At 35.0% G+C, this 23,971-nt stretch overlaps 1 long non-coding RNA gene across 2 annotated transcripts; it reads left to right on the top strand.

Annotated features, from left to right (window-relative positions):
* Positions 1–237: 237 nt before the first annotated feature.
* On the top strand, positions 238–11,622 carry LOC145671922 (uncharacterized). 2 transcript variants are annotated; one of them, XR_014128578.1, is made up of 4 exons: positions 238–1,350; positions 4,843–5,187; positions 6,487–6,664; positions 10,091–11,622. It is a non-coding gene; the product is annotated as an uncharacterized LOC145671922 (long non-coding RNA). The 2 variants fall into 2 exon arrangements; XR_014128579.1 differs by lacking the exon at positions 238–1,350 and having other exon boundaries at positions 4,660–5,187.
* Positions 11,623–23,971: the final 12,349 nt, after the last annotated feature.

Genomic DNA, 23,971 nt, shown 5'->3' with positions numbered 1-23,971 from the left:
GTGGGTTTTTTTCAGGTGATGTCGGCTTGAGGAGGCCAAGCATTTTTTTTTTTTTTTTTTTTTTTTTTTTTTTTACAAAAGATCACGTTTAGGTATAGTTTATGCGCACCACTAAAAATAATTGTCTACGGTGCTTGGGGTCCTAGTTCGATCCCAGTTTGCGCCGTGTGGACTTTGTGGTGGTCAAACACCGTGCTCGTTGGTTTTCCCGGGGTTCTCCCACTTTCTTCATTCCACCATTTCATTCATCTCTCATCATCTCCGTCTCCTTTAGCCTAACTGGCATAACCATGGGACGTAAAACAAAGATTTTTAAAAATAATTGTTGAAAAATTGTAGTTCTTTCACTAATTTACTTCTTATTGTCTCCTAAAAGATTTGCGCTGGGAGATATGAAAATATCTCGGTTGGCATAGATTCAAGGGGACCACCAGAGATAATTGTAAAAAATTACAATTCTCTTTCGATTTGCGTATAAATAGGGTTTCCGGATGTATGGCATAAAAAACTATTGCAAAAGCACAAACCAACCTCTGCTAGATGGCCAATAAAAAGCACAAGTGCCTGGTGGACCCGCGCGCGGGTAAGCGTCCGAAGGGAGAAGGCGCGTCAGCGATGGTGGGTATACACGTAAGCATGGACAGTTAAAAAGAAGTGGATTTTGGCAAATATGCGATTTTGAATAGCACTTGCCATTGCTTTACACTAGTAACGTTCCACTTGTAAACATAAAATATAGCTTCTGCACACTATGCAGAAGTACACTGCCGGCGGAAAATAACATCTAATAGAGCCATCTTTCATATGAAGAGCGTTTTTTCAAAACTCGGTAGAGCACAGAACATCTTTTTTTTTATTATTATTATTATTGTAGGCCTAAATCGAGAAGTAATTGAGTCAGTAGTTTCGAAGATTATCGTCCTTTTGACTTTTTCTTTCAATATATTGCGAATACTTCTGAATTTACAAGCTGCCTTGATACTAGAAAAGAATATGATACGTCGGTATGTTCACGATACTATTGTTTTTGTTGTTGTTGTTGTTTTTACTTTGATGCTTTTTCTTTGATTCATTGATTGAATGGTTGTTTTAGCGATGTTTGGCCTCAATCGAAATTATAAATTCTAATTTCAGAATAGTTGTGATCAAGTAAAGATTCTAGATTTCTGTTTTCAACAGAGCATCCCCTCCCACCAGCACCAAAAAAAGGTTAAGCATGCATGGTTTCAGTTTAACTTTCCACATTTATGCACCAAAACTGTGGGAGATGATAATTAGGTGGACGATAATGGTGTAATGAATAAAGTGTCTACATTCCCCGTGTTGAAAGGGAACGATGGAGAGGGAATAGTAAGTAGAAATGATTTGGTTTTTTATTTATTTATTTATTTATTTATTTTCATGAACATTGGTACAGTCAGAAACATTATGTTAGTAATTAACTTCCATTAATTTAGTTTAAGGTTGACTACTCTCACCTTCCTTGCTTGTGCGCTGGAATCTAATGAAAACGAGGCGGCCGCGATGGCTCAGTGATAGAGCGTTCACTTCTAATGCGTGGGGTCCCTGGTTCCATCCCAGCTCGCGCCAAGTGGGCTTTGTGGTGGACAAACACCGTGTGCGTGCTTTTTTCGAATTTCTCCTGTTTCTTCCAACTTTCTGCATTTCACCATTTCATTTATTGCCATGATTGCTATCCCCTTTAGAATACTTGTCATAAAAGTGGGACGTAGAACTTATAATTTCGTTTGTTTAAGGAAAACTAAATTAAATAAGGGAATAATGATTTAGAGAATACTGAAACTATTTCTATCTTTCATAGTCTAAGCTATCGTTTAACATGCAACTGATTTTCTTGTTACCGCAAATGTGAAACCGCAATCGCAACTCACTTGACTATACCAGATGGCTGTTTGGATGGTCTTGGAATTTATGGTATGAATATTTCTATGTTGAAACAATCTGAATTTCTAAGCTTTTTATTTTTTATTTTTTGTTTAAGTACCACCTTCGTTTTCCTTGTACTGGAATCACAGTGAGTACTGTGTTCAGAGAGGACTCCAACCCCCTCCCCCCCGAATTTGCTTACTACACCCTTGGATGGAAAAGGATTCGTCCTCCAAATCCAATTCTATCAATCCATATCATATATATTTTTTACTTCAATTAAACAAAATTATGCTTAGGAAGAAACCAATATTCTTCTGATTTTATTTATTTCCCTTCAAGATACGAAATAATCACTAGGCTTCGGATTTTTAGGTCCCCAAAAATTCAAATTAGGATTTTAAAGAGTGCATTTTAGGATTTTATAGGTTTTTAAAAACACCGTTTAGGATTTTTAGCGTTATATTACTGAAAACGGAATATTACTACACTTTAAACACTTTGTTAGCTATTTCATACTTAAATGGTAACCTTAATTTAGTAAGCTTTATGCTAACCAGTCTTCTGCGTAATAAAAATAATAAAACTCTTCTTACCTTTGACTTTTTTTGATAGCTGAAATATAGTTTAACATATGTATGGCCTGTCGTACTATAGTAGTAGTAGTAGTATTTTTTTTTTTTTTTTTGTCAGTTTTCTTATATTTGAAATTTTATACAACACCACAAATATCACTTCACTTTTCTAACGATACACTGAGGAAATACGAATGTTCAAATATTGTTTTTCCGGCACTTTTCATGTTTTCACAATCGCTTATTCACAATCGCAGCCGCAAATTACAAAGAAACATGCTGTGTGAAGGAAACTTTGTTATTGCATTGTTGAAAACTGGTTGACTACGTGTTTGAAAGTATTTTTCAAGTTAAAAATAACTATAAGGAATCATTTAGGACGTTATAGGTTCTAAAAGCTAATTTAGGATTTTTTAGGTCCTAACCCCCCAATTAGGACATTTTAGGTCCTATAAAACTAATATAGTTCTACTTATAGCAACTTGTATGTAAAGAAAACACGAACTTTTTGCATTCACTGTACAGGAATAAAATAGGTTCGAACCTAAGAATCCGGAGCCTAGTAATCACATTCTCATGTACAGCTTCACCAAACACACGACCTCATTGTTTCAGGACTTCGGCCTTCACGACAGTTGACAAAAGAAAGAAACACGCTAAATTCTTTCCGTCTAGACGTTACGGTCCCTTCCGAGAAATATATCAACTACAGCTTTTTTTTTTTTTTTTTTTTTTTAAAGCAGGTTGAGGTGCATGAATGAAAGTTGCGAGGACGTGGGGATACATTGAACCAATTATTTTCGCTGATAGTTGCATAACAAACTATATTACCTTCTTCGAGTTTGTGTAAAAATATATACCACTATCCTGAATATATCCCCTTTTATTTTGAACACTCCCCTCAGTGAAATTTTCTGGAGTGTTTACTGCCTGTGTTTCATAGTGTTCACTTGATATCTAATTGCTTTTCAAGTTTACATTTCATTGGAGGTCAAAAGTATGTTATGTAACCCAACATAAAAGAGTCTTATTGGTTGAGTAGCCACTTTATCAAGTTCCTCCAAGTTATACATCCTACCATGTGTTTCGTACTGGTTTCCTAAATTTAACCTGATAGACAAGGAAACATTATGATAAACCCAGAAACAAATACGAATCCATTTTTGTTTCGGTATAGAATTTTGCTTACATATCGTTTTCCGTTCGGGAAGCACTATTGTAAGATTCAGATATTCTGTTAGAACTTAATATAATTGCAGTTTACAAAATGTAAACCATGACAGCCATTATGAGTATGATATTAGTATAATGAAGTAAAAGTTCATTACACAATTTGTTATTCCTTTAGTGTTGTACCACGTTACTAAATTTGAAGTAGGAATCTTGGGTATAGCGTTTTTAATCTTCTTCGCTTGAATTTTAACGCCTCGAAATACTCTGTGTATAAATAATCTTTTCTGCCTAACCTCCTACATAAACGGTGTCTTCAGCTCCAAAAATGATACTAAGGGAAGAATTAGTTCAGGCATAAATTGCAAGAAAATAAGTTTGTTCCATGAAATCTAAATAAGAACTATTGCATTTTGAGAACCATTATTCCAAGCGCTATTAAATGTTTGACTAAAATATATTGTTTGTTGTTCATTACTCTAATAACTCTAGGAATAATTAATAGCAACTAAAGAACTCATTTCAACCAGAGTACTGCTCTTTGTATCGATGGGATTTTCCTTGCTTTCTGAATTGTTTCATGTCGTTTTTTCTGTAGAATACAGTAATCAGATTTTTTTTTTTTAAAAAATTATAAAGGGTAAAGAAAGATGGAATGTACTATTACTTCTTCATTATGGTTGAAAGTGTTTAGTCCCATATTTACCAGGCAAATGCATAGGAAAAGCTTCGTTAGAAAAATATAGTTATTTTCGGGACCGTCCATCTCTACTTCTGAGTCCCCTTCTATAAAGGGTGTCTCACCTAATTCTGTGACCTGAAATATTGTCAAAGTGTGGTAAATCCTATTGCACAGGAATGTAACCATGTCAGGGGCCAATAAAATTCTGTGAACAGCAGGTGCATCCAGGGTTTCCACCATAGAACCCCGGAGGCCAACTTGAAATTGTAACGTCCTTGACATGGGTACATTCCTGCGCTACTGGATTTGTCACATTTTAGGTCGTTTCAACAATAGGCTATTTCAGGTCGCAAAGTTGGATGGGACACCCTGTATACATATATATAAGCATTCAGACTTCACCAAAATATTAAATAGCACGGATAAATGTAAGATTAAATACATTGTACTATCTTCGGTTTGGTATTTCACAAACAATAGCTCAGTGTTTAAATGGTATATTCTTATTTTTCTCCTTTCCCCGTACAGGAGTAGTGGTTTTGTGCTGGATCACATGGTAGTCCTTCCTCAGGATTCATTGTGCAGCGAATAAAGAACCATAGGTTTCGAAAAGTAACTACAATAGAGAAGCAGCAGAAAGGCCGTCCTGAGAGAGATTGTTGCACCAAACTTCGTTGCTTACCTGACGAAGCAGACTTCTCAATTTTATTTCAACAGAAAAAACAGTGGTTAAAAGAAAATACTTTTCCACAAGATAATATACTTCAGTTCATGAAAGACACATTCGACGGACGTAGATTCGAAATTGCAAAGCAAAGTAAAACTGTCAAGGAAATTTTTGAAGAATGGCCCAGACTGCTTGATGTTACAATAGTAAGTAGTACCTATTTAACACAGCATTTTACTGTTATTGTGCTGGATTATTACTTTTTGGTAAACATCATTTGATATATATTGGGCACGGTGGCTCAGTGGTAGAGCGCTCGTTTCTGACAGGAGGGCACCTATTAAATAGTGTTAAATAATTAATACTAAATTAAATAGTTAATAAAGTTAAATAGTACTGAAGTTTATAAAACAAATGCAGTAGTTCGTATGTAATACATTTCATATGTAACATGCATTTCATATGTAATTAAATGGATGAACTACTGGTTACTGGTATCTCTAATATTATAGTTTAATAATTATTGATGCTTTCTATATTAAAATATTTCTATTCTCTATATCGAAAAACATTTCAGTGCGAAGTTTTCTTTTTTTTAATTCTCTTCCTCCCCCAGTTTTGACTAATGATTTCGCACCCTGGTTTGGGGACAGCATCGTATCCGTGGGCTTACTCGGAATTCTTTCCGATTTCTTCCACGTTATTGATCCACCAATGTTCTCATAATCGTTCACTTTCATGAATATCCATTTTCTGAAGCATGCGGAGTATAAATGTAGGACATAATACTGCAAATTTCATTTCATTTGCTTCATGTCAGTTTTGTTCAGCGATATGATTTCACAAGGTTTGTAATAGTAACAAAATACTTCTAACATTTGTCTTTCATTCCGTCTTTTATAGTATTGAGCATTTTAATTAAGATAATTTCGGTAGCTCCTTCTACCTTCCTCATTATAGTTAGGTAACTAACAGGCAAAGCATGTATTCAAAACTGTATGATGACATCGTCAGAGGTGTAATATTTTGCATGTGAGTTACTCCATCTGAAAAGGTAGCAAGCGCTACCGAAATGTCATGAATATAATATACCAAAGAACACGATGTAAACTAAAAATATTTAGACTTTTTGAAGAGCAGGTTTATACGTTTTGCTGGAAAGTTTAGTCTTATTTCAGTGTTTTATCAGATACCCAATTAATATAAAAATAAATATTATTAGGTAGCAATTCGTCGTACTAATTTCGGGAATATCTGCCTTACTAGTTGTATGTACAACCAATAACATAAAAGGAGCTGCCTGGTTTTATCATAGTTTGATTTGCCTGAACAAGAGTATATGTAATTGCTGTTTATAAGTTGTAAATAAAGTGACATATTTCACATTATTCAGGTATGTAAAACAGTATGACAACGAATTATTTTAGAATTTCATTACTAGAACAAGCTATAATATATTATTTAATAGAATATATTTGTATAAGAATTAAACCTTTATATTTCAGATCGACGCTGAATTTAAAAAGTTGTTTGGCGAGACAGGCGACTCTTTATGTTTGAACTTCGGTCTCATAGCTGACTACCTTTTACTAGAAGCAAGGAACTGTGGCAGAAAATGTGCAGAGGATGTAGTTAACGATTTCCTTCAGAAGCATACTTTGACACAGGAAATTACGGCAGAAAGTAAGTACATTGTACAATTAGTTAGGAACGTAATATTTCATCGTATCCTTTGTGTTGTGAAAGATAGTTTTATTTAGTAGCGCGATGCCAGTGACATATTCATGTTGATTTAAAAAGAAAGAAAAAACAGCCGCAGTGATTCAGTTGTAAACACTCATCTTTGGTGTTTATTTTTCCCTATTTGATCTTGTGTAATAAGCAATCATCACCTACAAAGGGTTTTTTTCTGTATTCTCTGGTTTCCTCTTCCTTCATTGTTTCCATTCATTTTTCACTGTCACTTTTCCTCGGAGCATGATCATGAAATATTAATCTTACATACTGATCGTAGTAAGAAAAACGGCTGCATACTCCACATTGAGATGTTCCTTCGTGATTATGGTTAGCGTATGAGACTGGTGTGGCAAATTCGACCTCAATTACGGGTGGAAGCTCTTGTAGATCGCGTTCCAAGTTAAGCTGTAGATCCGCCTGTTTTCAGTGTCCTCTGTTTGTCAGTGATAACTTTTTTTTTTTTTTTTTTTAAAGCTTTTACTAGAGTAAGATCAAGTTTTCGTGTATATTTATCAAATCTCAGGTTCCATGTGTAAATATGTACACAAGAGTATTTGTCATTGACACATAGATATTGTTTAATAGATATTGTAACTTCTACTCAGAAGATGTATCATCTTTGTTGCAACAACTTACAAGTTTCCGACGAGGAATGAAGAAACAATTTAATGAAATTTCAACTTGGAATGAATTAGCCAAATATTTTGTCGTAGAGAAATGTCAATGTTAGTAGTGTTCTGAATTTGTGTACTCCTTTGCAACTGTATGTCACTTTGCCTGTGACGAAGGCCAATCCTGAGCGATCATTCGGTACACTAAAAGCCAGCAAAACGTATATTCGTAGCACAATGTCGAAGATGAAATTCAGCTCAGCTCCGTAACTTGAAATTTTTCTTGGAAGATCAAGCATTAATATTTGGACCTTCTAAAATATATAAAGTTGAGGTTCCCTAGAATAATAATGAAATATGAAGAGTGCCCCCTCCTTAAAGTGAAATCTTTAATAAACGTGTTTGATACTTTCTAGGGGTGCCAGATGATATTTTACTAAAGTAGGACCCAGATTACATTTATATTTCATCTTAAAAGAATGTATTTTGTTCACATGGTGGGGCAGCAGGAACGCCTTAACTTATTTTCAGTACTTTTGGAAATAGTATGGTGATTCACAACTTAAATAAATGAGATATTGTTTCACCCAGTTCAAAGCCTTACAAAAATATATATCTGGGGGCTCTAATAGGACACATTTTACTGAATGAGATTCAGAATACATTTTAGTTTCATTTAAGTATTTTTTTCTGGGGTGTGGTAAATCTGTTCCAAGTTTCATTTACAAGTTCCTGTTCACATCGTATCATACGGAGTAAGAAAATTTTAACTCAAATGGGTCCTCTCAATAAACTGCAAGCTTAATTGGGAGGACAGTTGCTCCATTCCGGTGCAAAAGTACGAAACTGGTTGAGCCCTTTGCCAATCCTGAGCACTGAAAGCGAAGAATGTGGTTGATATTGAAAAGGGTAGTAAGCGAATTCCCCTTCGGAAAAAAAAAAAAAAAAAAAAAAGCTGTTTGGGAATATGTGAGCAAGTTTCACAAGTTTTGACGAGTTTTCATGTGTTAGTTGTAATGTGAACATCTTTATTAATTTATTTAGGAAGAAATTATTTCTTTTAAGAAACATTTCTACTTCCATGTAATTGCTAATAATAATAATGTGCAATTTTTGTATATGAGCAAGTAGTGACTTGCCAGATGAAAACATAATTGTACTGCTGTACAACTCTTACGTGTGTAATGAATGTGAAAAGAGGAAGGGCCCTTTTGATATTTTCGCTGGTGGAGGGGGACATCCCATCCTTAGTTACGCTACAGTTCCCCAATTTTTCCAGTAATTGTTGTTTGACAATTGCTTAAAAAGATGGAATCGAGTAATAGTGCAATTTTACAGAAATTAGAATTTGTAGTGTGATTTTTTTCCCCTGGAAGGGAAACCGTGAAGGAAACTTGAAAGGATTTTACTTAGTTGGTGACTCATGCTCTTTCTTAAAACTGTTCGATTTTGGGTAAATGAATTAAGTGTGCCAGAACAAGCTTTGATTCAGAGCTCCCCTAGAACACGCCACTAACTTTTACCCGTCACACATAAGCGGAAATAACTAATTTTCGCGATTATTGTTTCCTTATAGTGCATAAATAAAATAGGTCGAAATGTTTTTGGTTACCTTTCAATTTCCTTATTTTTATAATCTTATTTCAGTTGATACTAATTCCTTTCACAACGTGACAACACTAATATTATTCGAAACATCGCAATAGATGAATCAGGTCTTCAACTCTTTCATTTGATTTTTATTAGGATCACGCAGGTGGGATATATATAATATTGTAATGTTAGTCCCATACGTGTTCATTTTACTCCGACCTTACTTACCCTCATCCTCGCAGTGCTGGTTGGCCTTCGCCCTCGTTCACCCTCACCTTCGCGAAGAGAGTTATCCATCGCCTTCGCCCTTGCCCTCGCAGTGACAGTTGGCTCTCGCCCTCCCTGTCGAAACGCGTCATCTCCCTCGTTATTGTGGGCGAGAGAATTTGAGGGTGAGGACGCTCTTGAGAGTTTTACCCTCGCGAGGGTGAATACCTCTGGTTAGTACGTCCGTTACTCCGCACGATAACTCTTCAACAAAAGATAACTTTTAAATTGTTTTCTGTAATCAATAACTAGATAATTATCTTAGTTAATGGATGTAATCCACTTACTTGAAGCAATAGATAGAAACAAGCTTTTTCATGCAATCAGTTAAGTACGGTACCAAGAATATCTCCAACCTTAGCTCTGTACCGAAGTCGTAAATGGTAGAAATATACTATAACTTCCGGTTTTAATACTGATCTACATAGAATAAAAACATAAGTGATAACAAAAAGCGTTCTTTTTTAGTAATTAAATTGGCCTTCTGAGAAAAGATACCAGTTTTGAGAGATCAAATCGGAAGTATTAGACATCAGCCACTTCCGGTTTTAATGTTGGTCGCTGAAGAGTACAAACGGTAAAAGATAGCGAGACGCGGTTTTTTAATCGTTTAAGCGTCCTTAGAATATATTCTATCTCCACTCTAACCACTCTACTAAAACACTAAGTGGTAGATCTGCTACAACTTCTGGTTTCAATATTAATTGAAGAAATATTGCGTGGTCCACTTTACTGTCTTTACTAGAGTTTATATCTTCTTATTTCAGTTGATACTAATTTGTATTAGAACGTAGTAACACTAATATTATTCGATACATCGTCATAGAAGAATCAGGTCTACAAATCTTTAATTTGATGTTTATTTCTATTGTCATTAATTACATAATCTCTCTCTTTCCAGGAAGGTGAAGGCATAGATACATTTATGGAAAATGAAAGGCTTCTGGGAGGATCTCGAACACAGTCGTTTATATTGTCCATTGGCAACCGATACACACCGGTACAAGTTTTTCTCATAGTGGAGGATCGTGTACTGGAGGTTAGTCGCTTTTGAAAGCTGCTGACATTGCCTTCAAACTGTGCTATGTGTTAAACATTGAGTTCAGCCCCGTGTGCAAAAACGTTTGGGACTTTTTCAACGAATGCTTTTTCAAAATTGACACCACAGCACAGGTATCTTCTGTCACCCAAGAATTAAAAACAAAGTTATTTACGAACCTGCAAGCCTAGTAGCCTTCACAGTAATGAATACTCTTACGTGCAGTTTTACGATAACTGGTCAGATATGTGGTTGTATTTGTTGAATATAGTGATGAGACAGAAGTACCTGTGTTTGGTAAAATTACTGATATTCTGCTGTTGAATGAGAAGCCAGTTGTTGTGTTTAATTTTCTCAAAGTTGTAGGCTTCAGTGAGCATTATCATTCATATGTTGTTCAGGGGACTAAGGACGTGGGAGTTTCTAGAATAACTGACTTGTATAACTATTATCCTTTATGTATACGTAAATCATATGAACAATTTGATGACACACTATATGTTGCTTTCCGATACAAAAGATGTTCAACAAATAATAAGTAGGTATTACTGATAACATGTAAAAACTGTACTGCAAAATGCAAATGTAATATATAATCAGAAAACTGTTCAAAAATGTAAAGATAATTACATTTTCCTTCAGTTGTAATATTTTTTATTTCTTTGTTATTTAGAATATAACTTTTGTTTTAAATATTACATAATTTTGTTTAAAATTGTTCAACTAATATGCTTCAAAGATGTATAGATTTATAATTCAATACATAAGACTTTTGATATTCCGTCCGTGTTTATTTTGTTCTACTTATGTCTCAACGTACTTACTGCGTTCATCAGCAGAGTTGTACTAATTTGGAGAATTGTTATATAATTTAATTCTTACATTATTATTTTATATTTAAATATTTAACAAAGAAATATGGTTAGATATTACAGTTTGATTCAAATTTATAAATTAACAGTTTTCTTCAATGTTATTAATATTGCTTTCGTTTTCTCCTTTTTTATAATAATAAAATATTCCAAATTTCACTTAGTTTCAAACCATCCCCTATTCAATGCCCCATCATTCAAGTTAATTTCTATTGTTTCTCTTAATAACCTTTTATATCCATGAGTGGATCTGCATATAACTGCGCATTTTAAAATATTGTCTTATGGCTCTCTTCTAGTGCATGTAACAATTAAAATTATATAACGATAATTATATAACAATTCCCTGAATTAGTACAACTCTGATGATGAACGTAGTAAGTGCGTTTGAAACATAAGTCGAACAAAATTATCACGGATGGAATATCAAAAGTCTTATTTATTGAATTACGAATATCTCCATGAAAATTATTTGAAGTATGTAATGTGTAGATTTAGTTTGACAAATAAAACATACAATGTAGCGACATATTTTCTTTTAATTAAAACGAAACAAATATATATATATATATATATATATATATATATATATATATATATATATATATATATATATATATATATATATATATACATTTAAATTCTTTTCAGTGTAACGTCGCACGATTATCTTTCAAGGCTAAACAAGACGGTGATGATAATTAATGAAGTAGTGCAATGAAGAAAGTAGGAGGAAACGGGAATACATAAAGAAACCCAACGCACATGATGTTTGTCCATGCTATTTATGAAAAGAAACAGCTCTCAAGATGAAAATGTAACTTCGCAGATTCAAAAATGAGTAAAAAGGTACTCTGAAAATTAGACTATATTAGTATTCCAAAATGAGAAAGAAAGTACCCATTTTGCTGCCTTCCTGGCACACAGAAAATTCCCGGAACTAAAAAGGTAAATAAATGACACACTGCACTAGGAAATTTATAGTTAAGTACTCCTTTTACATATTAATATTGAAGTTAGACAATTTTGTCTTCAAAGCTGGAAAATAGAAGTAACTTTTAAAATACTTTTTTCTAAAGTATTTTAAAAGTTACTTCTATTTTCCAGCTTTGAAGACAAAATTGTCTAACTTCAATATTAATATGTAAAAGGAGTAAACTATAAATTTCCTAGTGCAGTGTGTCATTTATTTACCTTTTTAGTTCCGGGAATTTTCTGTGTGCCAGGAAGGCAGCAAAATGAGCACTTTCTTTTTCATTTATGAATACTAATAAAATCTCATTTTTGAGTACTTTTTTACTCATTTTTTTTTTAAAAAAAAAACCTTCTCATTTTTGAGAAGAGTTTTTCTCAAATTTGAGAGGAACTATTCTCAAGTTTTGAGAACGTGTGTTTCTCAATTTTGCGGCTATCTGAGCATTTCGAATACTTTTCTACTCGATTTTGAGTATACATGTTCTCAATTGTGAGGAGAGCATTACTAGTTTTTGAACAAAGAATTTTTAATGTTGATTATATTCATCTCATTTTACGGTTAACTCTCTCATTTTTGAGAAAATGTGTTCTCGTTATTTTTGAATAATAGCAGTTTCTCATTTTATTTAAGAATATTTTATCTCGCTTTTAAGAGAATTTTTACTCAAAAGTGAGTAAAATTTACTCAAATTTGAGTACATATTGTTCTTATATTTTGAACACCCACACTTCCTCACTTTTGAGAACAATGTATTCGGAGCTATTCTGAGAACACAATGTTCTCAAATTTGAGTCAATTTTACTCATTTTTAAGTAAGTATTTTTAACAGTGTAGTAGTCCACGCAATACATGAAATTCTAGATTTATTGATCGTACAAAAACAATCAAATTTAAGCAAATGAGGTTTACGACTTCTTAAAAGTGAGAAGAGAATATTAAAATTGTTACTGGTTTTCAATTTTCGGGCTATTCAACGTATGCTGTAGTGTCGTACGTAAATATATTTTCCATTGTACACGTAATTTGAATTATGTGGAGTCAATGCCATTTGTTAGTTTGCAGTGTTCGATCACGCAAATAATAAGCTGCTTTAAAGGTAAAGTTTACACCATATGAATATGTTTTTGATGTACAGTACTTTGGTTTCTTTGTTCTTATATATGTGAAAATGAATGTTGTTGGATAATTCGAGGTTTTTTCGTGTCCCCTTGGATTTCGAATTAAAAAGAGTCCACTGTATATATATATATATATATATATATATATATATATATATATATATATATATAGTAGATCTACATATGACTATATATATACAGATGGTGATCAGAAAAATGGAAACACCTGAAAGAAATTGCAACTTACCAGATTAATATGGTGTCGGGCCACCTTTCGCCTTCAGAACAGCCTTGATGCGACGTGGGATGGAGGCATAGAGGTCGTGAATGGTAGCAAGTGGAATTTTACACCATTTCTCGTGCAGGGCATTGGCCAGTTCTGTGAGAGAGGATGGAGGTGGAAATCGTCGCCGGAGTCGTGTTTCCAAGACGGACCACAGATGTTCAATTATGTTGAGATCTGGGAATTGGGCGGGCCAGGGGAGGTGTTGAACTTCATCCCGATGTTCCTCAAACGACGCTGCAACAACGCCAGCTGTGTGAATGGGTGCATTATCATCCTGGAAGATGGTGTCATTGTCCGGGAACAACATCCGGACCATAGGATGCAAGTGGTCTCCTAAAATTGTGACATAATCGTTGGCAGTGATTCGTCCGCTAAGTGTGACCACCGAATCCAATGGAAACCATGATATGGCGGCCCACAGCATCACCGAGCCGCCGCCATGTTTCACAGTTGGGCGGAGACACTGCAGGTCATAAGCTTCTTTGGGCGTTCTCCACACATAAACACGGCCCGTGGTTGGGAATAGGGTGAAGGATGACTCATCTGACCATATCACACGTTTCCAGTCCTCAACGGTCCAAGTTGCATGGTCGCGGCACCATTTGCGACGTGCGAAAGCGTTATGGGCCCTGATGAGCGGTTTGGCCCGTGCAACACGACCCCGTAAGTTCATATCATGTAATTCGCGGCGGACTGTGATTGTCGAAACAGGGTGGGGGAGGTGCTGATTGAGTTCCTCCGTCATTTGCTCCGCAGTGGCACGACGGTTCTGCGTAACAATGCACTTTAATACCCGGCGTGACCTGTCACTCATGATTTTCTTCCGCCCACTGTTCCGCTTCCCCGATGTGGTTTTACCGTGTGTTGTGTAGGCCGTCATCACCTTCGACACTGTCCCACGCGACACACCTAACACAGTAGCCAAAGCCGTCACACTCACTCCACATAACCGCGCACCAACAATTTGCCCTCTTTGAAAATCTGAGAGGTCTCTCATTTTACACTACCTCCGTCTGCTGCAGCCACTAGACACTGCTGTTCCACTGCGCCTGACGTAGTATGGAGACCGACCTAACACACCACCAACAGCGGTCCGGCGCTGCGGGCGCCACGACACCACTGCCAACCCATACATCTGACGTGTTGCCAACTACAGGTGTTTCCATTTTTTTGATCACCATCTGTATATATATATGACAATAACCCTAAGCTTCACGCTGTGAAAGAACGTTGTGACTTTTCTTTAAAGAAGGAATTCAAACCTTATAAAACGTTATGCAAGTGCCTCAATTTGAATGGTGAATATGTTGAAAAGTAACGAATATGATATTTTCCCATGTGTATAATAAACATTTTGTATCTGCGAGTGTGTGCCATTGATATCAAATGGCAGTCCTTTTCCGAATTGACCTCATAGTATTTAATACATTGATCTTAATTTCAATGTGATTGATTACTCAAGCGACTGTCCGAAACCAGGGCTGAAAGTCAAATTTATCTTGACGTAAATTTGATTTCCCCAGCCATACAAACAAATGGCTCAACCGAACAGTGGCACCTAATGCTTGGGACTCTCCCGCAGACAGCATGGAGTAGGACCCCTTCTCTACGTCCCATTTCACAATTTTGAGCTCCCTGATGGTGTGGGGCTCCCACAATGCGGGGTCAGCGGGGCCCTTATTTACGCCCCTGCAACCGAATACTGGAACTACGATAAGCGCATTAATTAATAATGCTGTTAATTATAATGTAGATAGATATAGATACATAATCTATTTAAAACAAAACATTTTACTTGATTTTTCATTTCCGAAGTTTAGAATTTTGCAGTATTAGGTTTAGTATGCAAATTAGAACATTAACGTTTAGCATAGAAATGAACTATGACTATTCATTTCTATGAACTATGTAAAGCTCTTCAGGCGTTGTGAGATAAAGTTGTAAAATAACCACCAGCAGTGTTTTGTCTGATTTTGTTAATTTTGACGAGAATCTAACACTCTAGGGGACATTCATGACTTTTTAACTTATGTTGCAGGTATTTTCAAAAATCTTTGGAGGAATTCTACAACTTTAAGTAGGGAGCGTCTAGAAAACACTGTACTGTAATATATTTGCAAATTAGGTAGGCTATAAGCAATGGCAATAGATTTTTATTCATAAGTTATTTTATACTAGATGGAAAATTAATCTAAACACTCTGTTTAATTTGAATTATCTGTATTATCTGGGGAATCAAAAATATTATGTAAAATCATGATAACTATTATTTACAACCGTTGTCAACCCAATGTTTGATAAAGATCTTTTAATATTTCTCCAGAACATTCCATCTTAGGCAACCATCTTTCAAATCATTTCTCAGTACTTCTTAATTTCACCATACCATACGGTATCAAGGTCTCTTCTAGGTCACTTCTTATGATTTACACAGAAAAAAAACAAAAAAAAAAAAAAAAAAAAAAACAAGAACATATTATTGAGAGTGGTCAAAAGAGCAGGAAATATTTCAGCCCAAACTAATGGAGGAAGTGGCGAGTGGACATCTTGACAGAAGACGAAATGGCAGGTGGATATAATGCTGGGTTTATAATTACAAGTAGATTGCTATTTAATTGAATTTTACATTATAAAATTTCTAATTTACTGTATGCACACATTTAATCATTGTGTTATTACATATAATCTTAGAAGTTCTAGGAAGAAGATTAACCCGACTAACATAATGGTTAACGCGGTGACTTTTGGTTCAAATATTTTAATACGATATTTTAAATTAAAATACAACTTATATAGAAGTAAAGTAAGTATGAAATAACTATACATAAATTCAAAATTCGAAATTTTAATTATAAAGTATCTATATACAATTTTGGAATTCGAAATTGATTATAATTGGCTTTAAATACTAGCTGTCTAGTAGTCTAGTAAATACTGTATTGTTATTTCGTTAAATAACAATAGAATTTACCTTCCCCCTTTTCCTTGCCGTATTCAAACTATTCTATTCTTCTCAGTGAAAGGAGAAAGTTATTTATCCCAACAAAATTGAAAGGGAGAAAAAAGCCTTCATGAAAACTGTCACTGAAGGATCCACTTCTTTTCTAAAGACTTCCGAAATTAAAGGGTTGTATTTTGATGGAAAGCAAGACCAAACGCTAGTGCTGAACGAAATAAATTGGCATACCACATAGGATAATGAAGAAAGAAAATATCGTTTTAGTTCAATAGCCAGAGTCTAAGTATATCGGACACGTATGCCCATTGTCAGGGAGGGGAGACAGCACCAAGTTAGCCATTGCTCAATTTTTCAGTGACCAAAATCTTGACACGTCAAAACTTGTTCTTCTAGGCTGTGATGGACCACTTAATGCTGGAAGAAAAATTGAGTAATGACCAATATTGAAAATTATTTAGGAAAGCCACTTCAAAGAATAATTTGTCTATTGGATACAAAGAACTTCCACTTAGACATTTAATCCATGAAGTCGGTGGTAAGACTACGGGGCCGAATTCATACAAAGGACAAATTGGAATGGCTTTATAAGACAAATTGGAATGGCGAGTTTTACCACTTGTTGATTTAGAACCTGTATCTGTTCACTGGATTCAGAACTTCAGTGCTTTCAATTTAAACACGGATCAAAAATACTTTCTGAATATTTGTCAAGCTGTTTCATTGGGTCGTTGTTCTGCAAGTTTGGCTAGTCAAAATCCTGGAAAGTTACATCAGGTGAGATGGGTGACAACTGCTAGTAGAATTTTGCGCCTTTATATCGGAACGGAAAATCCGTCAACAGAGCTAAAGGCTATGGTTTCCTACATAATGAATGTTTATGCTCCTATATGGTTCTATGTTAAAAGCGAACCATCGTGCACACGAGGAGCTAAACATTTATGGAAACTTATGTCATCTTCTAGATCTATGGATTCAGATTCTAAATCAATCATAGATCCAGTGATAAAGCGAAATGCATGGTTTAGTATCCCGAGAATTTATTTCTGGCAATGATATCGGACACAGATGCGAACATAAGAAGGCTCGGTTGGAGAAGAATTTTGAAAGCAAGAACATTATCCTTATCTGTCAATGTGAGAGAATTCAAAGTTCTTCAGGTCAAATTAGACGCAGAAAAATACATTGACATGATAAACTGATCTGAGTGTGTCTTGAGGGAACCAGCACTAATACAACACCTAAGCAAAAATAAGCTGCAACATAATATTAAGATTGCCGCGGTTGCAAGTGAAGAAATAACAACTTTTCCTTGCAATAGAGCGCATGATAAAATCAGTGACAGAAAACGCTCGCCATGGACCTTTTTTGGCAACTTTAAAATCTTAGGAGCTGGTACTACAGTTCACAAAGAAATCAGAATATAAATTAAAAATGAGTAACTGAACCTAAATTAGCTGCAACATTTCAGAACCAGTTATCTGCAAATACAAAATTAAAGATAAGTCCAGGCCCGTGCTGGGACATTAATGAGGGCGGTGGACAAGTCGACTAAAAGGGCGCCCATATAAACGGAATTATATATATATATATATATATATATATATATATATATATATATATATATATATATATATATATATATATACTTTGAAAGAAACTATGGGTGCCATTTTATATCAAAATCACCACCAAATTTGTTTTAGTATTAACGTAAATAGCTAATTTGTGAAAACCTCGAATCGACATCCTCTTTACTAGAGAAAAACTTTCTAGTTCCTGTAATAACATTTCTATCAAATAAAAAGAAACTAAATATATCAACAACTTAATATAGCTCTATTGCATATGGACGCAGGAGGTTAAGTGCCGCGTTTAAAAAGTTATACATTGATTTCTGTTCTTAGCCAACAGGGCCCAGTTTCTACTTCATATTCCAATCTCTGCGAGAACCATTTTAATATTGCCCTCCCATCTGCGCCTCGGTCTTCCTAATGGTCGTTTTCCTATTTGGATTTCCAGTTAGAACTTTGAAAGCGTTTCTAGTTTCTTCTATTCTGGCTACATGGCCTGACCATCTGAGCCTTCTAGGCTTGATGACCTTAACAAGGTTTGGTAAACATATAAATTATGCACTTCCTCGTTATGAAGTTTCCGCCATTCTCTATTCCCGTTCCTCTTGGAGTCCGAATATTGGTCTAAGAATCTCGTTTTCAAATACCTTCAGTCTGCGATTTTCCCTCAGAGTCAGTGACCGTGTTTCGCAACCACACAACACAACAAGCGTGATTATCGTTTTATACTTTAAGCTACAAATTGCTCAACAGAATTTGCGACAACAAAAGATTTTTAACTGAATAATAACACGAAATCCCTGCTTTCTGTCGACATCAAATTTCGTAGTGATTATGGTTTTGATCTGTTAATAATGATCCTAGATATTTGAAAGTATCTACTTTGTCGAAACTAAATATTATTTAGATCCTGACAAACTTCCATGTATCAGTTTTCTCTGCATTTACTTCTAAGCCCATATCCCTGCAAGTGTTAATTAAGATTTCTGCATTCCTTTCTATTGTTCTATCATTCCCTATTAAATTTACATTGTCAGCATACACCATAACCTGGTAAATTCAATTCAGGTCTAGAACCTGATTGCTCTCTCTGATTTTCCATATAGTGTTCTCCAAAACAAAGTTAAATAATAATGGCGACAACACATCTCCTTGTTTTACGCCATTCTCAACGTGAAAGCTCGTGAACAAGAATTCCTCTACTCGAACCTTACTTTGGGATTCATTTAAACACATCTTAATTAATCTACCTTTTTCGGTATTCCAAATTCTGTAAGCATGTTGTACAATGTTTCCCTCCTACCCGAGTCCAAAGTCATAAATTGATGTGCCGAGATATGTTTCCATTTCTTTTCAAGTATTAGTCGAATGGTAAATATCTGGTCGATAGCTGATCGATTTTTACATAAATCCGCTCTGTTAACCTCCAATAATTTCATCTGCGTATGGAGTCAACTTTGCTAATAGAATATTTAAGAGGATTTATTGGATGTTGACAAAAGAGAAACACCTCAATAATTATTACAATCAGCGTTGTTGCTTTTCTTCTGAACTGGAGCAATGATTGATTCTTTTCACTTTTGTAGTAATTCCTTCTTGTTCCAGATAAGGAGAATGAGTTTGTATATCTTGCCCTACAATTTTTCCCCTCCAGCTAAAATTAATTCAGCCAGAATTTCATCTACACCCGGACATGTGTGTTTCTTTAATTTTTTAATAGCGATTACTATTTCCGTCTGGTTAGGTTCTGGAATCTCTCTGGTCTGCTTAAGTTCTCTCAAGCAACATCGCATTCTATTGCGTTATTCGCACGAATTATAACTTCAGTGATCATTTAATTGTCATTATTGCTTTCTTACATATTCATATACATGATTTGCGGGTCGCTTCTTTAGATACTTCTAATCTTCGTCAACAGGGGACAGCCACATTTAGTATTGCAGAAGCTTTATCTCCTACGTTCCGCTAAAGTATTTTTTTTTACTTTTTTTTTAATTTGTGGTTTCTTGCTCTGTACCCAGGAGAAAAAAACACGTACCGTACATGCGCATGTATAACATGCGCCTGGAAAACCCTTGAAATTGGAACACTGTTTTACGCCTGATCATGTGCTCATGTTTTTTAAAAACATTGCGTGTTCAGTCCCTGGAAACGGAAAAACACAGGTAAACAAGAAAGAAGTGAACACCTGGTTTGTACCTGGAAAACACATGTTTCGTACCTATAACCGAACGGAACATCTGTGGACTGCATGTTTTGCAACTGATCTTAACGTGTTTTCTCTTCAACAGCAGCTGATCATCCGCTGAACATTGCATGTAAAAGAAAGAAGACCAGTGCTATTCTAGTATTGTTCGAGAGCACTGAACATGCAACGTACAGGGATCGCAAACATGCAGTGAAAGGGGAACTGGAAATAGGCGGTTCAGACGATACGAACACTACATTTTCGATTAGTTAACACTGAATGCACAGGTCCCAATTTCAAGATGGCAGCCATTATTTCAAACTAGCGGGCATCTACACTATAGGGCACAATTTTCATTTTTTTAACCTGTCCCTGGTCTTTAGACCTACTAGCTATTTTCCATTTTGTGGTAATTGTAAAATGTGTACACGGTTGAATGAAACTTGAGTTCGAAATTTTGCTGAAGGAATAAGAATCAAGACTGAATTTTCAGCAACACAGTGTTTCTAAACATACCAGTATCTGCTGCGCAGAAAAATATAAATTCGTACCTGTAAATTTCTACCCACACAGTGAGCCTTCCAATATTGTCGAGATTAGTCTGTTTTGCTGGAAATTCAAGAATTCATTCGAAATCAACATGTGGCTGGTCACTGCATGTACATGATGTTGATACAAGCAACATACATCTAACAAAACAGCTTCCTTTTTTTTTATATGAGAAACCCATCTGAAAATGGCCTTTTCTCGGATTTAAAACATTCTGTCTACCGGGCATTTTTCTTTTATATTTCAGACAGTGTACTGTTTCTCTGTAACCTGCAAATACATGCTGTCACTACATACCATGTACAGTTCATGTTTATACAACCCTTTTCTGCTAAAACAAACCACCTGGAAATCCTATTTTCCGTATTAAAAACATACCATGTACCAGACATGTAAACGACAAACTCCTGCTAGATGAACAATTTTCTGGAACCTGCATGAACATTCGGCAATACAGGGAAAAAACAGCTCATGTTCACAGCAGATTTCTTTTGAAATTCAGCATAGCTAAAAATCACGTTAAAAAACGGAACACATTATATGTAATGTGCAAAAAATTTTCGTTCAACATTTAAAATACCTGCTGGCCTGGAACGCAAATGTACATGTTTACAAAATCGGTGGAGTACGGTGTATGTGTTGGTACCGTTACATACACAGACACGTTTTCACTAAACACCACGTGCTACACATGAACTTCCATTTGCTGATCTGCACATGTCTGCAGCCCGCAACATTTTCTTCTAAACATTGCATGTACTCCCATGCGCAAAAAAAAATTGCGCGTATACTGTAACTCACGATTTTCCGTATTTATTCCTTTTTCCTTACGTTTATGGGTAAAATTGAGTTATTAGTATGTGGAGATAATAGAGAGCAATCCATCTAAGGAGATATTTCCAAAAAAATATAATAAAATAATAAAAATATAAACAAAAAACAAAATTATGCTCGGTTTTGTGTATACTGGCAACGATGATTTCTAGGGATTTTTCAGTAGTACAGCACGATTGCGGAGGGAATTCAGTAGGGAAGTCGAGGAGATGGATCAAGGAACTGGATACTGAACTAAGATGTTGCATTTATTGGTTAAAACCTAGTGTGTAGATTGCCTGCCAAATATAAATTAGCTTCTGTAACTAAGATGTCGTACGAAAATATAGAATTAAACAGAAAAACTCTTATGTTAAGGTTCGAAGCGATACGCACCATGGTTATGAAGATTATTTCTTAAGAAAAAAGAACAAACACAACGTAGCCTCTGTGGCTAGGTGGATAGAGTGGCGGACTCGTGGATATTTTATTATTTTGACACCACATCGAATCCCATCCTATCCCATCCCATTTTTTTTTTTAACAAAACATTATTAGAAGTGTATAACTTTGATGTTAATAAGAACCGAAACAGTATAATAAGGAAATAACTTATTGATAGTATCCTTTAATCGACGTATTTATTCAGTATTAGAATACGTGTACTATTGCCAACAGTTATTGTTTTCAGTTTGTGGTCTTGTATGTTACCTGCCCGTTCTTGAACAGCAGACAACTCACTTCGGATTTGTGTGTCAAGAACAGGAAAAATAACATACGCGACCTTGACAGTCTTCCCAAGTTTACCCCTTGTTATATCGACATGACGTTACATCGAATGATGCTTGTTGTCGTGAAAAAAAGGAAGAAAGGAAAAAGCTGATATCAAATTATCGCTTGTGTGTGTGTGTGTGCTTGTGTTTTTTTTTCTTTTCAGAGTATTGACTTTCTCCCTCTCTCTCTTTTTTTCATATCCACAATTGCAAGAAATTATGACCGACCTTTGTGGGTTTATTGGGAATAGGACGATTTATTTTGGATTGCTAACAGACGACATTTTTTAACCATTTGCTTTAAACTTTGGCTTTGTGGCACAAAAGGTCATTATAAACTATATAAGCAGTTCCCGTTTTCACTGGCCGCTGAAAAGATATTGGGGAAGAGAAAAGTGCTTGCCGTAAAGATAATGAATAAAAAAAAATTAAAACAAATAATTTATAAATCTTTATAATACACTGTAAAGTTACGAGCGATTACGGCTAAGAATTTAACGTGAGATTAAAATTACGAGTATTATGTATTATGATTAAACAAATAATATACAATAAGTAAACTACAAGCAAATTGTATATTTAACAACCTGAGTGCTTAAAAACAATTACTTTATTTTTAATTTTTATTTTTTTAAAATTATTTACTTTGATTAGATGGCCTTTTTGATTTATAGGAATGATTTTTTTTTAATTTTATTTATAATTTGCGCTAGCGGCAACGAATGAGAGTAGGGGATAATTTATATAACACTTGCGTTTTATTATGAACTGCACAAGGAGGGTGGGGATTAAGTCAGCCGCAACTTTTTTCTTTTGGGCTTTTTTTTTTTTTTTTTGTACAGAAATTTGGTTTTCTGTAAAAGTCAAAAATTAATTTGAGTGTTATGCTTATATTTACTAAATTCTAACGACGACAAAAACACGATTTCAAAATGCAATCATAAGTCGGTGTAAGGAATGTTTTCGTTGAACAAAGCTAAATTATACAGATCTATGTATGCGGAACACGAATATTTCCAAAAGATAGCATGAATATGAACGATAATCATACCATATTTCTACATTATATAATAGCGTGAAAAACTGATATTAAAATGATATAACAAACAGTCATAAGCTTTTTTTCTAGCACGGCAACACATTAAACTTAACTCATTAAATTTTGGGAATTACAAATTATCACCTTACGTGTCGTTGTATTCCTATTCGTTTTCACGTTCGAGCGACGAAAGAAGAAATTGTAGTAATAGTGATAAAAATCGAATTCGAGATTTCAATGAATTCAAGTTTCACGCCCCCACATATCGAAAAAGTAATTTTGACGTCTGTCCATCTGTTCGTCCGTCGGTTCGTCACGCTTTTTCATGTATTCAAATAGAGGCCATACTGTTCGACGTATCTGGACCGAATTCTAGACATGAAGTTTTTATAACACTTTAAAAAAAAACTAACTAACTATATGGCCTATGGAACCCGGAGGTTCAATGCCGCGTTCACAAAAGCTCTCCACTGACTTCTATTCTTAGCTAACTGCATCCAGTTTCTACTTTGTATTCCAATCTCTGCGAGATCCATCTTAATATTGTCCTCCCATCTGCGCCTAGGTCTTCCTAATGGTCGTTTTCCGATTGGTCTTCC

Source organism: Thermobia domestica, chromosome 15 (genome assembly GCF_964235325.1).
Source record: "Thermobia domestica chromosome 15, izTheDome1.hap1.1, whole genome shotgun sequence".
NCBI classification, from domain to species: Eukaryota; Metazoa; Arthropoda; class Insecta; order Zygentoma; family Lepismatidae; genus Thermobia; species Thermobia domestica.
Note: the sequence above shows the minus strand (reverse complement) of the source record. Positions and strands in the feature narration are given on the sequence as shown.